The sequence below is a fragment of the Nannospalax galili genome, unplaced genomic scaffold (assembly GCF_000622305.1).
Source record: "Nannospalax galili isolate Female #2095 unplaced genomic scaffold, S.galili_v1.0 scaffold760, whole genome shotgun sequence".
NCBI classification, from domain to species: domain Eukaryota; kingdom Metazoa; phylum Chordata; class Mammalia; order Rodentia; family Spalacidae; genus Nannospalax; species Nannospalax galili.
This window is the reverse complement of record NW_008347555.1, coordinates 85,145-101,613: the sequence shown is the minus strand read 5'-3', so window position 1 is coordinate 101,613 and position 16,469 is coordinate 85,145. Positions and strand designations below refer to the sequence as shown.

General features: G+C 40.8%; 1 protein-coding gene across 2 annotated transcripts in view; it reads left to right on the top strand.

The window, feature by feature from the left end:
- Positions 1-16,469, top strand: part of LOC103743070 (ankyrin repeat and KH domain-containing protein 1-like) — a 90,132-nt gene that overhangs the window by 1,109 nt on the left and 72,554 nt on the right. The gene's annotated exons all lie outside the window — the stretch shown is intronic.

Below are 16,469 nucleotides of genomic sequence, written 5' to 3'. Positions count from 1 at the left end.
CTACAGGCACTTTTTCTTTTGTTGCAAAGAAAATGGAGTTCTTTTGACACGTGTATAACTGTTGTGTACATATTTTCAGGCCTGAGCAACCGAGGATAATAGACGACATCGTCCTTTGGTGTCTAGGGAAAAAAGTGACACATACGTAAAGATAGACACATAAATTACATACACTCGCATACATATGCATTTGCAAGTACACATACTGTTTTCTCTCTGACAGGATAGAGTACTGTAGTGTGACACTGTAAATGCTGAGAGTATTTTCTTTTTAAAAAAATGGCAATGGTTTATTGACTGTTATTACTTAATTATTAATTTTACCCTGAAATTTGCTGTGTAGGCCAGGCTGGCCATCAACTGGCTGTGATCCTCCTATCTCAGTCTCCTGAGTGTTGAGATTACAGGGATGCACTACCATGCCTGACTCTTTGGTTCTAACATGCCTGGTTCATCCCTTGTGACCAATTAATTACTTTAACCTCTGGTCGTGGTGTTAAAGTACAGGAATTTCTCTGTGTGTACCAATGATCCTGGCTTGTGCTTTTGAGAGGAGCAAGGAGAAATTATTAGTGGATTGCAGAATTCAGTTAGTGCACTACCTTATCTTCTTAGGCCTGAACAGGAGTTTCTTTGGATTTAACATTTTGCTTTGGAAAATCACTGTATAGGTTATCTGTTCATATCTTTGAATTTCACTGTAAGAAAATAACTTCTATGCCAAGGTGAGACAAAGATTTTACTTGATTAAGCAGTTATTGGGAGAGTCTGTAGCTCCCTCTCTTGGGCTGGTGGAAGATCTTTTATCCTTTGAGTGAAATGAGAGCCAAATCTAGAACACATGGATGTTTAGCTAGGAAATGAAGTGGGGGTTACCTTTAGATTCTAAAGGTCTGAGTTTATTTTTCTTTGGAACTTGTAAGGGAGAATCTGAAAAGGTTGCCTTTGTTCTAAATGTGGTGGACTCTCCTTGAATTTTTTTTTTTTCTTGGCCACTTTTACATAATTGGCATGGATGAGATTAGAGGTTACCAATTTGCTTTTATATGGGTAGTGTTTAAATTTCTTCAGAGGTAAAGTGTTAGTGAACCTCCAAAGTTTAATCGGTCTCAGTCTGTCTCTCTCTGTCACACACACATTTCATTTGGAGCTACTGTATCATGTTGTGTTAAAGCTGTGGGTACAATCCATACTTTTTCATACTTAAAAAAATTTTTAGGGCTGGAGAGATGACTTAGCAGTTAAGAACACTGACTGTTCTTGCAGAAGACCCGGGCTCAACCCCTAGCACCCACAGGGCAGCTAACAACTGTCTGTAGCTCCAGTTCCAAGGGGCTCCAACAGCCTCTTCTGTCCTCTGTGGGCATTGCACGACATGGGTGCACTTATCTACATGCAGGCATAACACGCATACACATAAAATAAAAATCAATAAAATTAAAAAATTTTTTTTTTAGTTGTAAGCCATGCATGATTAAAAAAAATATTGTAAACTGGGGATGGTGGTGCACACCTTAATCCCAGCCTTCAGGAGGCAGAGACAGGCAGATCTCTGTGAGTTCTAGACCAGCCAGGATTACATAGTGAGCCCTGCCACAAAAAATAAAAAGAAGTGTATTGTAGAAGTCATGCATTCATTTACACCCATTTAGTCATGGCTAATGGTGTAAAGGTACCTATTCTTATTCTTCCATTTACTTGTATTTTCTGTCCCCAAACACATATTTAGGTATTAACTGTATATGTAGATTTTGTTTGTTTGTTTATTTATTTATTTATTTATCTTTTTGAGACAGGGTCTCCCTGTAGCCCGAGCTGTCCTGGAACTCACTATGTAGACCAGGCTGGCCTTGAACTCACAGAGATCCACCTGCCTCTGCCTCCCAAGTGCTGGGACTACAGGCATGTGCCACCATGCCAGGCTATTTATTTTTTTAGACAGGGTCTGACTATAATCCAGTTGGTCTGGAACACAGAATGACAGTGTAGCTCAGGCTGGCCTTGTATGTGATAGGCAGTCCTCCTGTATGAGCATGCCTGACTGGCCCTTCCTTCCTTCCTTCCTTCCTTCCTTCCTTCCTTCCTTCCTTCCTTCCTTCCTTCCTTCCTTCCTTCCTTCTCCTTTTAACAACAAAACAAAACCTTATTTTTGGAATTCAGGTTTCTGAGATTCAGGTTTTTTTCTTTTCTTTTAGTGCAATGTATATGTAGAGTCTTAACCTGTGGAGAAGGAAAATTTTGTGTTTGTGGTCCTTTCAGAACTGAAATTTCTGAAATATCTAGTCACTGCTATATAGTAGGTATAGTAGGGTATGTGCTACGTTTTTGTGCATGAAATGATCTATTTTGCATAAGTAAATTGTTTACCTTTTCTGTTTTCTCTTTCGTAAGCTGTCTTTTCCTATGTTACTGCTTTTGAAGGGATAATAAATAATGTTCTTCAAAAAATATTTACCTGTCTGGCATTTGACGAATAATACTAAAATCCTCATTTTCATAGTTCCTAAATTATTTTTGAACCAGTACCTAGGTACCCAGAGATGATGAGTTGATTGGTATATAATTCCAGAGTGCAGTCTGTCTTCTTCCACATACGGTATAGGAGGAGAGAAATGTGAGAAGGAAAAGACCCAGCACCTTCTCTTGCTGGTTAAGTCAAAAAGATCTTGTAGTGTGAGGAGGGATTTATGCCTATTAGTATTCATAATTTTTTTCCCCCTTAATTAAAAAAATTTTTTATTTTTATTATTTTATGTGTATGAGTATATTGCCTGCATGCTGTAAGTGCACCCGTGTTGTGCAGTGCCCATAGAAGTCAGAAGAGGGTGTCAGATCTCATGGATCTGGAGTTATGGGGGTGTTGCTGGCTGCCATGTGGGTGCTGGGATTCAAACCCGGGTCCTCTGTAAGAACAGCCAGTGCTCTTAACTGCTGAGCCACCCCTCCAGCCAGCCCCATTCCCCCCTTAATTTTATTTATTATTATTATTATTATTGTGTATGTGGTGTGGTATGTGTGCCATAGAATGCATGCTGAGGTCAGAGGACAACTTGTGGAAATTAGTTCCCCCTTTTCACCATGAGCTTTGGGTTTGCGCTGAGGCTGTCAGGCTTGCATGGAAAGCTGGAGCTGTCGCACCAACCTCCATAAAAAAAATTGGAATTGTCTTAAGGAATGCCATCTTTTGGCTACTAATTTATTTAGTAGTGCTTGGGAATTGAACCCAGGGCCTCATGCATGTTAATAAACACTATACTAACTAAGCTACAGCCCTGGTACCTCTTTACTTTGTAAAATTTGAGACAGTATCTCACTAAATTGCCCAAGCTAACCTTGAACTTGCTCTGTAGCCCAGGCAGGCCTGAATTTTTAAAAAAAATTCTATATATTTTTTATGTATGAGTGTTTTGCTGCATGCATGTAAGTGCACCTGTGCGTACAATACCTGTGGAGACCACAGAGATATCGGATCCCCCGGAAATGGAGTTATGGATGGTTGTTAACCACCATGTGGGTTCTGGGATCTGAATCTGGGGCCTCTGCAAGAGCACCTAATGCTCTTAACCTCTGTGCTCTCTAGCCCCAGGCCTTGAATTTTTGATCCTCCTGCTTCAGCCCCAGTATTAGAGGCCTATGCTACCAGGCCCAGCTGTTCCCTATATTTTAAACTTTGGGATAAATACATTTTGTATTTCTTCAAGCATAAGTGTGTTACTTAACCATCTAAATTCTTGAATAGAGGAGTCAGAACTTGTGTTGGCTACTAGAGGTTAAATTTAAAATTCCTTACAATTGGTCCTATAATCCAAGCAGTTGGGAGACTGAATCAGGAGGATCAGGAGTTAAAGACCTGCTCAGACTCAGCTTCATAAAATCGCCAGTCTGAGCTACCTCAAAAACAAAAATGAGAGCTTGCCTCAAAAACAAAAACAGAACCTATACCAAAATAAAACAAAACCCCCCAAAACAAAAAAACCAACAAAATACCCCCTCCAAAAAAACAAAAAAATTCTTAAAAATTTGTTTTTAAGTGTGAGTGGCAGGTGGTTCCCCGCCTCATTTAGCAAGTTGAAAGAAAAAAGAAAATTCCTAAAGAAGAGACTTTATGAGATTTATGCCTTTTATATTTTCTATATAAGTATGCATATACTTATGTAAATAATATGTGACACCTTCTAAAATTAATACAGTATTACAGGGTTTGGGGTGGTAGAGCTTACCTAGCATGCATGAAGCCCTGGGTTCAGTCTCCAGTACAGGAAAAAAAAAATCAAAGTTCAAATTACAATAAAACTAGTCTCATGGAGAACAGTTCAACAGTATAGATAGAAAAGATAAGGCAGCAAGTACTAGCCCTTCAACTTTCATTCTTCAAGGTAACCAATAATAAACTTTCTTTCAATAAATTTTCTAGGCCTAGGTGTTTATATATGTGTGTATGCATGTTTATATACGTCAAAGACAGATCAAATTAGAAAATAGTTTTATATGCCAGGTGTGGTGGCATGTGCCTTTAATTCCAGCACTTGGGAGGCAGAGGCAGGTGGATCTCTGTGAGCTCGAGGTTAGCCTGGTCTACACAGTGAATTCCAGGCGGGTTGGAACTATGTCAAGAAGTATATGCCATATATATAATTATATAAAAAGTACACCCATGCCGGGTGTGGTGGTGCACACCTTTAATCCCAGCACTTGGGAGGCAGAGGCAGGTGGATCTCTTTGAGTTCAAGGCCAGTCTGGTCTACATAGCCAGTTCCAGGCCAGCTGGGGCTACAGGGAGACCCTGTCTCAAAAAGAACAAAAAAAAAAAAGAAAAAAAAAAGTACACCCATATAGGGGGTTGGAGAGTTGGCTCAGCAGTTAAGAGCACTAGATGCTCTTGCAGAGGACCCAGGTTTGATTCCCAGCACCCCCATGCTGGATTGCAGCTTTTCATTATTACAGTTCGAGAGGATCCAGTGTCCTCTTTCTGACCTCCTCGGGCATTGTACCACATGGGTACACTTACATACATGTAGGTAATATACTTTATAATACATATAAAGTAAAAATAAATTAAAAAAATATTTTTAAAAAGTACATACACCAAGCTGAGCATGGTGGGCACGCCTTTAATCAGGAGGCAGAGGCAGGTGGATCTCTGAGTTCAAAGCCAGCCTGGTATACATAGTGAGTTCCAGGCCAGCTGGGGCTACAGGGAGACCCTGTCTGAAAAAGACCAAAAAAAAAAACCAAAAACAAAAACCAACAACAACAAAAAAACAGTACACCAATATTGAGTATAGCCCTGAAAATTATAGCAGAAACTTTTAAGAATATTTTTTTTTTCCCCTTCTGAAAATTTTAGAGTGAAAAGCATAGACTACATAGAATCTCATCCTGGCCAGGCATGGTGCTGCATGCCTTTAAATCCAGCACTGGGGAGGCAGAGGCAGGCAGATCTCTGAGAGTTTGAGGCCAGCCTGGTCAACATAGTAGTGAGTTCCAGGCCAGCTGGAGCTACAGGGAGACCCTGTCTCAAAAAGACAAAAAAAAAAAAAAAAAAAAAAAAAAAAAAAAAAAAAAGAAAGAAAGAAAAAAGGATCTCATCCTGATTTTTCTCCAGTAGCAAAAGAGCTGGGTAATTGCCTTTAGAGTTATTTATGCTGTATGATGTAGAGCAGGGTTTCAGTAGCAACATACTGACATTTTAGGCCAGATAATTCTCTCCTATGCATTATCAGCAACTGTATTATCTAGATGCCAGTAGAAACACCGAATTGAGATAGCCCCAAATCTTCAGACATTCACATGTCTCCTGGGAACAGAAATCACTTTACTCAAGAACCACTGGTTTAGAGGCCACTCTTGTCAGGGATGGCAATTTTGTCATGAATACTCTGTATTCACCCTTCAGGTAAACAAGGTGACTCACTGCTTTTAATAGCATCTCAGGGCTTATACATAGCCTGAATAAGAGAGAAATGGAAAGAAAGCACTAAAAGGTTTAATGTAAAGCCAGTGTGAAATGTTGCAAATTTTCTAAAGTAAAGATCTTTCATGTGGTGGTGTATGCCTGTAGTCCCAGCACTTGGGAGGCAGAGGCAGGCGGATCTCTGTGAGTTCAAGGCCAGCCTGGTCTACATAGTGAGTTCCAAGCCAGCTGGGGCTACAGAGAGACCCTGTCTCAAAAAGACAAAAAAAAAAAAAAATTATTTTCAGGGCCAGGCATGGTGTTGCACGCCTTTAATTACAGTACTTGGGAGGCAGAGGCAGGCTGATCTAAGTTCAAGGCCAGCCTGATCTACTTAGCAAGTTCCAGGCCAGCAGGGGCTACAGGGAAGCCCTCTCTCAAAAATAAACAAGTTGGGGATGGTGGTGCATGCCTTTAATCCTAGCACTGGGGAAGCAGAGGCAGGTGGATCCCTAGAGTTGGAGGCCAGCCTGGTCTACATAGCGGAGTTCTGGGCCAGCTGGGGGATCAGAAAGACCAAATTAAAAAAAAAAAGAACCCAAACCAAACTCCCAAAACCAAAAAACTCCCCCAAAATATTATTTTTAAAAAGTTCACTTAGTTTTCATGAAAGTGAATATACAAAATTATTATGGGGACTTGCAGTTTGTTCAAGGCAGAAGGGGTTTTATTACATAAAAAAGAGGAACTTATTATAACTGCATTCTGCCTAAATTTTTGGAGACATTAGAAATACTTATTGACATGTTGTTACTGTAATAGTTTGTTACAGACTGCAAGAGTATCAACCTTGGACAAGGTTCATTCTGTAAAGCAAATTTTACATATAAACTGGTGTGCTGCTCGTGATTATGTGAATTATGAATTGTAGAGCAGTGCAGAATTGGTTAGTATGAGTGGAGGAAGACCTTATTGTGAAACTTGAAGTATTTTGCTTTTTAGGATTTTTTTTTGAGACAGGATCTCCCTATAGTCCCAACCGAATGAACTTTTCATCTTCCTGCCTCTGCCCTGAACTCCTTAGTAACTTCTGGAATTACAGATTTGTACCACAAGGTTTGGGTCTTTTGCATATTTTCCTTTATTTGAAAGAGGGTCTTATGTGGATCAGGCTTGTCTTGAACTGGGTAAAGGATGACTTTGAACTTCTGATCTTCATGCCTCTACCTCCTGAGTGCTGGGATTGCAGGCTTGTACCACTGTGTACAGTTTTTTTTGTTTTTTTATGAAATGCTGAGGGTAAAACTCATTTCATGCATACTAGGAAAGTACTCTACAAACTAATGTAGTTATATCCCCCATGTGCTAGTTTGAATGAGGATGTCCCCCATAGGCTTGTATTTGGACATTTTTGTCCCCAGTTGGTGGTGCTGTTTTGGGAGGTCTTAAAGGTGTGGCTATGCTGGAGGAAGCACATCACTGGGGTCGGGCTTAGAGCTTAGAGAGTTTTTAAGCCTTGACGGATCTCCAGTTGCTCTCTTGGTTCCAGGGCCTGCTAGAAGATGTAGTGTGTAGCTCCTCCTCCAGCCACCTCTGCCACGATTCCTTCCCGCCATGATGGACTCTTACCCTTTTGGAACCATAAGCTCAAATAAACTCTTCCTTCTATAAGTTGCTTTGGTCAGTGTTTCTAGCACAGCCACAGAAAAGTAACTAATACATTCCACATCACACTTTTTTTTTTTTTTTTTTTTGATAGAGTCTATGTAGCCCTAGCTGGACTGGAGCTCCTTATGTAGAGCAGGCTGGCCATGAACAGAGATCCACTTGCCTCTGCCTCAGGATTAAAGGCGTGTACTAACCTGCCTGGCTCTTTGAATACTTTAGTGAGTTGCTTCATTGTTTAATTGTACTGAGCACTTTATCAAGGACATTAACCATTGGAATGGGGGTGTAGTACATACCTATAATCCCAGTACTTGGAAGATGGAAACAGGAGTATCAGGAGTTTGAGGTCATCCTGGGAGGCCAGCTTGAACTATATATGACCTTGTCTCAAAAAACCAGAGGGAAAAAATGCCATTGGGATTTATTTGTTAGGGATTACATTGAATCCACAGATAAATTTGAATGAGAAAAAAATTGGGGGGGTGATGCTGTTTTGAGATGATATTTTTATGTAGCTCAGGCTAGCCTTGAACTAACATAGTAACTCTATGTGAAACTGACTCAAAAAAAAAAAGAGAAGAGGACTGGAAAATGGTTTGGTGTGTAAAGCTCTTTCTGTATAACCATCCCCAACATCCATGTAAAAGGCTTGGCATGGGCCCAAGAGGTGGCTGAGAAGCATCAAACCAGATGTTCTGCATTTGATTCCTGGGACCCACATAGTGGAAGGAGAGGACTGACTCCTGCAAGTTGCCCTCTGACCTCCACACATACACCGTGAGACATGAATGCTTACATGCATGTGTGCACACACATATACACACAAACATGTGAACAAATAAAATGTAATTTAAAAAGCCATGTGTGGTGGCATGTACTTGTAACCCCAGGGCTAGGTGGGAGAGGGCAAAGACAAGCAAATCCCTGAGGCTTGCTGGCCAGCCAGTCTAGCTGAAAGAGACAGATCTAGGTGAAACTAAGGGGGGAGAGGGGTAGAGAAACCTGGTGTCAACTTCTGACCTCCAGACAGGTGCACCTGTATTCACAGGTACACACACACGTGCCTTTATATCAGAGAGACTGCCTGAGCATTACTGATGTTGTTTCCCTGAAGAGATTGAGCTCAACATACGATGCTTTGAACAGATATTTTTGGAATATAATCCTTGATTATATATTTATTTAACAATTTTATTACATTTATTTGTGTGTGTGTGTGTGTGTGTGTTGGCATATGTGTGCCACAGTGTACATGTGGCGATCAGAGAACAACTTGTTGGAGTTGGGCGTCACCTTCCACCATATGGGTCCTAGGGATGAAACTCAGGTCATCATTCCCTGAGCTATCTTGCTGCCCCCAGTGGGTTTTTTTTTTTTTTTTTTTCGGTCTTTTTGAGACAGGGTCTCCCTGTAGCCCCAGCTTGCCTGGAACTTGCTATGTAAACCAAGCTGGCCTCAGTCGCACAGAGATGTACCTGTCTCTGTCTCAGCAGGAATTGTAAAGACACAGAATTGAAAAAATTTTGACATAGGCCCCAGCTGACCTGGACTCACTGTGTAGACCAGGATGGTCTGGAACTTGTGCAGTCCTTTTTTCTCTGCCTCCCCAAGTGCTTAGAGTTACAGGCATGTGCTACTGCAGCCAGCCTGAGACAGGCATTTCAGAAAATCCTCTGTCAGTCAAGCACTTGAGTCTTACACTCTGAAAGGACTTCCTGCTGTTATCAGCCTCTAATTTTGTTTTTCCTTTAACTGTTAATTCTGTTATATTATATTTCTGTGGGTGTTTTTGTGGTTGTTAGTTTTGTTAGACCTGTTTGTTTTTGCCCTTAAAAACTTAAAGAGTTGCTAAATTTAGTAATATGTGAAACAAGCTGTCATTAAAGAGTAAATCCTGAAAGACAACAATCAAATTATATTGGTACCCCTCCACACACATGTAGCCCAATTAGTCTTTTTTAAAATACTTTATTATAGGCTGGGTGTGGTGGTGCACGCCTTTAATCCCAGCACTTGGGAGGCAGAGGCAGGCGGATCTCTGTGAGTTCGAGGCCAGCCTGGTCTACATAGAGAGTTCCAGGCCAGCTGGGACTACAGGGAGACCCTGTCTCAAAAATAAATAAATAAATACTTTATTATTTTTATGTGTATGCATGTATTGCCTACATGTAGATAAGTGCACCTGTGTCGTGCATTGCCTGCAGAGGACAGAAGAGACTGTCTCGGATCCCCTGGAACTGGAGTTATGGACAGTTGTTAGCTGCCATGTAGGTGCTGGGATTTGAACCCAGGTCTTCTGCAAGAACAGTGTTCTTAACCGCCACTATCTTTCCAGCCCCCAATTAGTCTTAAAAATCACAGTAATCCTATTGCTTCAGCCTCCTGAATGCTAAGATTATAGGCATACTCCACTCCCTTCTCTGTTTATTTCTTTTCATAAAGAAAATAATTTATTTTCTGAATCATTTGTGAGTAGTTTGCAGATGTCATGCTTCTTCACCCCCAAATACTTCCCTAAGAATAAAGACATTTCTTTCATAGAACTACTGTGCATTTATTGAAATATAAATTTAACGAATTTGCAAAGTACTTTTCAAATCACCTGGTGTTTTTTGTTTTTTTTTTTTTCTTTTCTATTTTGAAACAGGGTCTCAAGTCCAGGCTGGCCTCATAACTTGCTTTGTAGCTTAGCATGACCTTAACTTGATCCTTTTGCTTCTATCTCCTGAGTGTTGGGATTACAGGCATTATTCATTTCCCATTCTCCCCTTTCTCTAGTCCTTGGCAATTACTAATCTACTTTCTATCTTGGTGATTTATGTAGTCTGCACAAATAGAATAGTAAAATGTATGTCATCTTTCTGTTTTTATCTATTTGCTTAGTCTTACATATAAGTAGAGTAGTATAGTATGTTATCTCACTGTCTACATGGATTTGCCTTATAGTGAATATAAACAGGTGTAATGTGTGGTCTTTTGCATTTGATTTCATTCACTTACCCTAATCTTTTCAAGGGGTCTACATATTGTAGTATGTATCAGTATTTCATTGGAAGTGGTGATTTAATGCCTGTAATCTCAGCATTTGGGATGGGAGGCTGAAGTGGCCAGCCTGGACAGCATAGTGAGTTCTAAGCCAGTCTAGGCTACAGAGTAAGACACATACGTGTACACACACACACACACACACACACACACACACACACACGTTTCAAAAGGAGAAAGAAGGGCCAGACTTTGTGGTAGAGACTTTTAATCTCAACACTCAGCACTCCCAAGGCAGAGGCTGGTGGATCTCTGTGAGTCTGAGGTCAGCCTAGTCTACGTAGTGAGTTCCAGGTCAGCCAGGGCTACATACAAAAACAAAACAAAACAAAACAAAAAAAAACCCCACCAGTGAGCTGTTAAGGTAAGGGCTAAATTTTGTACTGTCTATTCTAGTATATTGATCTATATGCCTCCTTATGTCAGTTCTACACTTGGTTTTGTTGTTGTTTTTTATTTTTATTTTCTTGGCTTTCTGAGACGGGTCTCATTTCCATACTAATATGTTTTAAAATTAGAAAGTATAAATTCTTTTTGTTCCTTTTCAGAATTGTTTTGGGTTATTGCATATGTTGTTCTCATGCTGTTCTTTCCTTCCCTTTGTTTCTTTTTTGTATGTAGTAGTTCTCTTTAGCATTCAGGAGAGGCATAACAGGGAGTGGTTGTAGAATTTGCGGTTACACACAAAGGATCTCTATTCTGTCCTCTCCCAATTACATTCTAGCTCTTGGAAGTTTCTGCTCTTCCATGTATACACCTTTAGGTAAATGGAGGAAATTCATATGATTTATTTAGACCCGTAGTTTGCTAGTCTGTCAGAAAAACAATTTGCCATAGCAGTGTTACTGCTTTGTTGTTTTGGGTGCACCTCCTCCTTAGCAAAGTCTAAGTATTTGTGTTTGAGAGGAGAAGAAAGGAGTAATCCTGGCATGTGAGAGGTAGAGGTAGAAGGATCAGGAGTTCAGGGTCCTCTTTGGCTACATAATGAGTTTGAACCCAGCCTGGGCTGTGTGAGATCCTGACTCAAAAAAATGAAAATCAGAGCTGGCAAGATGGGTCAGTGGTTTGAAGCACTTGCTTTCAGGCCTGATGACCTGAGTTTGATCCCCAGGACTCAACATGGCAGAGAGAGCAGACTCCCACAAGTTGTCCTCTGACCTCTACAACTGTGCAAGTGCACGTACCCACACACAAATAATAATAAAAGTCAGGGGCTGGAGAGATGACTCAGTGATTTACTGCTCTTGCATGGGATTCAAGTTCAGTTCCTAGTACCCACATCAGGCAACTCATAACTGTAACTCACAGTTGTACAAGATCTGATGCCGTCTTCTGGGTCTAAAGGGTAGCTGTTTTTTGTATGGCACACACACACACACACACACACACACACAACTAAAGATAAAAATCATTTTAGAAGTTAAACTTTGAAAAAAAGGAGAAGATGCATAGTTTAGGTGTTAGGTTAGGTTAGTTAGGTTATCAGAGTGTCAGAGTGCATCTAATGTAGATTGTAGTCTCCAAGAAGAATATGGGCAGCATTTCTTTTTTAACATTTTCATTTTTTTGCTTGTTTATTTACTTATTTGTCTATTTGTTTATATTTATGTGTATGTACCAGATTCAGTTATCTCTGCTATGTGGGTTCTGGGGGTCAAGCTCAGGTTGTCAGGCTTGGCAGCAAGTGCCTTTACCCACTGAACCATCTTAACAGCCTTTAGAATTTATTTTTTCAGGATAATAATAAGGGAATGGAATAAAAGTTTGCATTTGGTATTCACTCTCGCTCCCACCCTCTCCCTTGAGACACGATTTTGCTATATAGTCCAGGCTGGCCCCAACTTCTGACTCTCCTTCCTCTGCCTCTCCAGTACAGGGATTACAGATGTGTACAGGCCTGAGTGGTAGCTTGGATCTGGTATGTTCTAACAACTATTTACAGGTTATAAATTCAAAATTTAAACAACATACAGTTTGTCTGATATCCAAGTCAGTGTTATCATTTGTGTGTTAGATCACAGAAGTAGATTTTGGATGCCACTGCTCAAATGATTCTACTTATATTAGATTACTAGTTTTTTGTTCTTGTTTTGTTTTTAGACAAAATGTCACTTCACTATGTACTTCTGGCTGGCCTTGAACTCTCAGGTCCACTTGCCTCTGGAATGCTAAGATTAAAGTGTGCATCTCAATGCCCAGCAGATTGTTAGTGTTTTTTGACAGTGAACAATGAATCTCTTTTATATGAGATTTGACAGGTTATCAGAGGCAAATGGTTTTGTTTTGGTTTTGGTTTGAAGAGATCATTATTTAAGGCTATAGTTCATCTGATGCATTGGGACTATTACCATCCCCCCCCAACATAATTTAAAATATTATTGTGTCATAGGTATTCACTACTGTATAGTATTTCCTTGTTACTGATCTTTTGGAATTGTTTACTTTTTTAAAAAATAATATCTTTATTTTTAATTATGTATGTGGGTATGTATATGTGAGTGCAGATCCCTTTGGAAGCTGAGGTATCAGAGCTTCCTAGCTCTGAAGTTACAGGCAGTTCATGAGTTTCCTGATGTAGGTCCTGGGAATTGAGCTTGGGTACTCTGCAAGAGCAATACATATTCTTAACTGTTGAGCCACCTCTGCAGGTAGAGATTTAGTAGATCAGTTAGTAGAGTGCTTGCTTAGTATGCAAGGAAATCTGGATTTTATCCCAACACTGCTTAAAACCAGGCATGTTGGTGCAAGGCTAGAGGATCAGAAGTTCAAGGTCATCCTCAATAACATACTGAATTAGAGCTAGAGGTCAACCTAGACTACAGTGAACCTTGTCTGAGGCAAGAGGATCTTGGGGTTCCTGGGCCAGCCTGGGCTCCATATCAAGACAGTTTTAAAAAATGAGTAAAGGATTACTAGGGAGACAGTCCAGTTGATGAAGTGCTTGCCAGGCGGGCTAAGATGATGATTTGAGTTAAAGCCATACCATCTATGAATAAAGTAAAGGTTAAAAGCCCAGTGTGGTGTGCTTGCTTGTAATTCTACCCTGGGGAGGCCAAGACAGGTAGATCCCTGGGGGCTTCTGGTTGTTGAGAATGCCAGCCTGACCTACCATGTCTCAGTGAGAGACTATGTCTCAAAAAAACCAAGGTGGATGGTAGTGAAGATGGATACCCAAGATTGTCTTCTGACCTCCACCTTCCCTCCCTCCCTCCCTCCCTCCCTTCCTCCCTTCCTCCCTCCCTCCCTCCCTCCCTCCCCCCTTCCTTCCTCCCCCAGCCGAGGCTGTAGCCCATTTGGTAGAGTGCTAGCCTGGCATGGATGGAGCTCTGAGTTTGACTCTCAGCACCATATAAACTAGACATGGTGTCACATACCTGTAACCCCAGCACTTGGGAGATGGAGGCAGGAGGGTCAAAGTTTCAAGGTTGTCTTCACCTTGGTAGTTACACAAGACCCTGGCTCAAGCCAGAACAAAACAAAAGTTGGGGATTATAGCTCAGTAATAGAGTACTTGCCTTGCATGTGCTAGGCCCTAGGTTTGATACCTAGTATTGCCAAAAGAAAAAAAAAAGGGTCTTTTAGAGATTAGAGTCCTTGGTAATCTGTTCAAGACTTCTGATTAGTTGGACTAGCAGGATGGCTCAGATGGTAACGGCACTTGCCACCAAACCTGATAACTTGTTGAATTCAGTTCCTAGAATCTATACCACAGTAAGAGAGAACCTACTCCCACAAGTTGTCTTGTGACCTCCACTTTTATGTTGTAAACACACACACACACACACAAATTTCTTTTTCTTTTTGGTCTTTTTGAGACAAGATGTCCCTGTAGCCGCAGCTGGCCTGGATTCGCTAATGGAGACCAGGCTGGCCTCAAACTCACAGAGATCTGCCTGCCTTCTGCCTCCCGAGTGCTGGGATTAAAGGCGTGTGCCACCACGCCCCAGGTAAAATTATAAATTTTTAAAATTAAAAAAATAATTCTGGGGGCTGGAGAGATGGCTCAGCAGTTAAGAGCACTGACTGCTCTTGCAGAGGACCCGGGTTCGATTTCCAGTACCCACATGGTGGCTACGAACCGTCCTTAACTCCAGTTCTGGGGAAATCCGAAGCCCTCTTCTGACCTCCGCGGCACTGCACGACACGGGAGCACTCACATACATGCAGGCAATACACTCATAAACATAAAATTAAAAAAAAATTCTGATAAATTGGTTATTCAGATCTGTTCCATCCGTCCTTCTGTCTGTCCATCCATACTGAGGACTGAAACCCAGAGTTTTGGTCATCCTAGGAAAGTTCTCTATTGCTGAGTTATAATCCTAAACCATCTTTTTTTACTTCCCCACCCCTAAATATCACCTCACACTGTAGTGTAGTCCAAGCTACCCTGAAGCTCATAGCAATCCTCTTGCCTCAGCCTCCCAAGTGTTGAGATTATAAAATTGAGTCAATATGCCTGGTTCTCAGCCTTCTTTTATTATTTTATTTATTCCAGCCCTCTTTTTCCTTTTTATTTTCAAGACAGGGTCTCAGTAAATTGTCCAGTTCTATCAGGCTTTGAACTTTCAAGTCTCCTGAGTAGACTGGGATTACAGGCTTGCACCATCAGTTCTCACCTGACTGATATTTTAGGGTGGATTGATTATTTATTTATTTATTTATTTATGAATGAATGAATGAAATGGGTCTCACTGTGTAGCCCCAGCTGGCCTGGAACTCATTATGTAGACCAAGCTGACCTTGAACTCACAGAGATCTGCCAGCCTCCACCTCCCTGCCTCTGCTGGGATTAAAGGTGTGCACCACTATGCCCAGCATATATATTTATTTATTTATAGCTTACTATTTGTTAAGCTTTATGCTAGCCTTTGGAATTATAAAGATGATAAAAAGAATGTTTCCTGAGCTCAAAGACATGAGTTTTTTTTTAAGTAATAAGAACGTTTCAAGGAATGAGAAAATTGTATAAAATGTTTACTCAACTTTTATTTACCCTTGTAAGCTCCTTTCAGGTATTAATACATTACATTTGAGTGTCTTAGGCATTATGTGCTTTAATTGCAGCACCACACTTAATTTTCCCATGGCTCTCTGACAGTCCAAGACACCAAATTCAATGTATGAATTGTTGCCTTACATTAATTGATGTCTATAAAGGTTGACATTTGAGTCCTTCAAGCCATGGATAAGCCTTTACGAGTTAGGCTTAAAGGGGCAGTATTTTAAAATGAAAGCATTGCTACTCCATCATCGTATGGGTTGATATGGTGGTGTACTTTTAATCCCAGCACTCAGTATGCAGAGGCAGGTAGATTTCTGAGTTTGAGGCCAGCCTAGTCTACAAGTGGATTCCAGGCTAGCCAGTGCTACATAGTGAGACCCTGTCTCAAACCAAACCAAACAAAAACACAAAAAATACTCCCACTCTGAAACAACAAACAAATAATGCCTCCAACTACTTTATTATATCCTATAATATTTGTACTGTGTGTGAGTACAGGTATACTCGTGCCAGAGCATGTGTATGGAGATCAAAGGACAATTTCTGGAGTCCTTACCTTCTACCTTATTGAATCAGGCTCTCTTGTTTAGCTGTCCCAGAAGCTTCCAGGTGATTCTCCCATCTTGGCCTCCTGTCTCACATCTGACTTTTAACTTGAGTTCAGGGTATTGAATCCAGATAGTGAGACTTGCATAGCCAGTGCAATTATCACTTTGGCCTGCTGAGCCTTCTCCTTTGCCTGAAATGTTGTAACTCAAGCATGTCCACTTCGAGGTCTTTGACATTTTCAGGTTCCTCTGATTGAAGCATTCTCTTTTTAGGATCTACGTGGTTTGCCTTTTACTTCTTCCTTTGTTA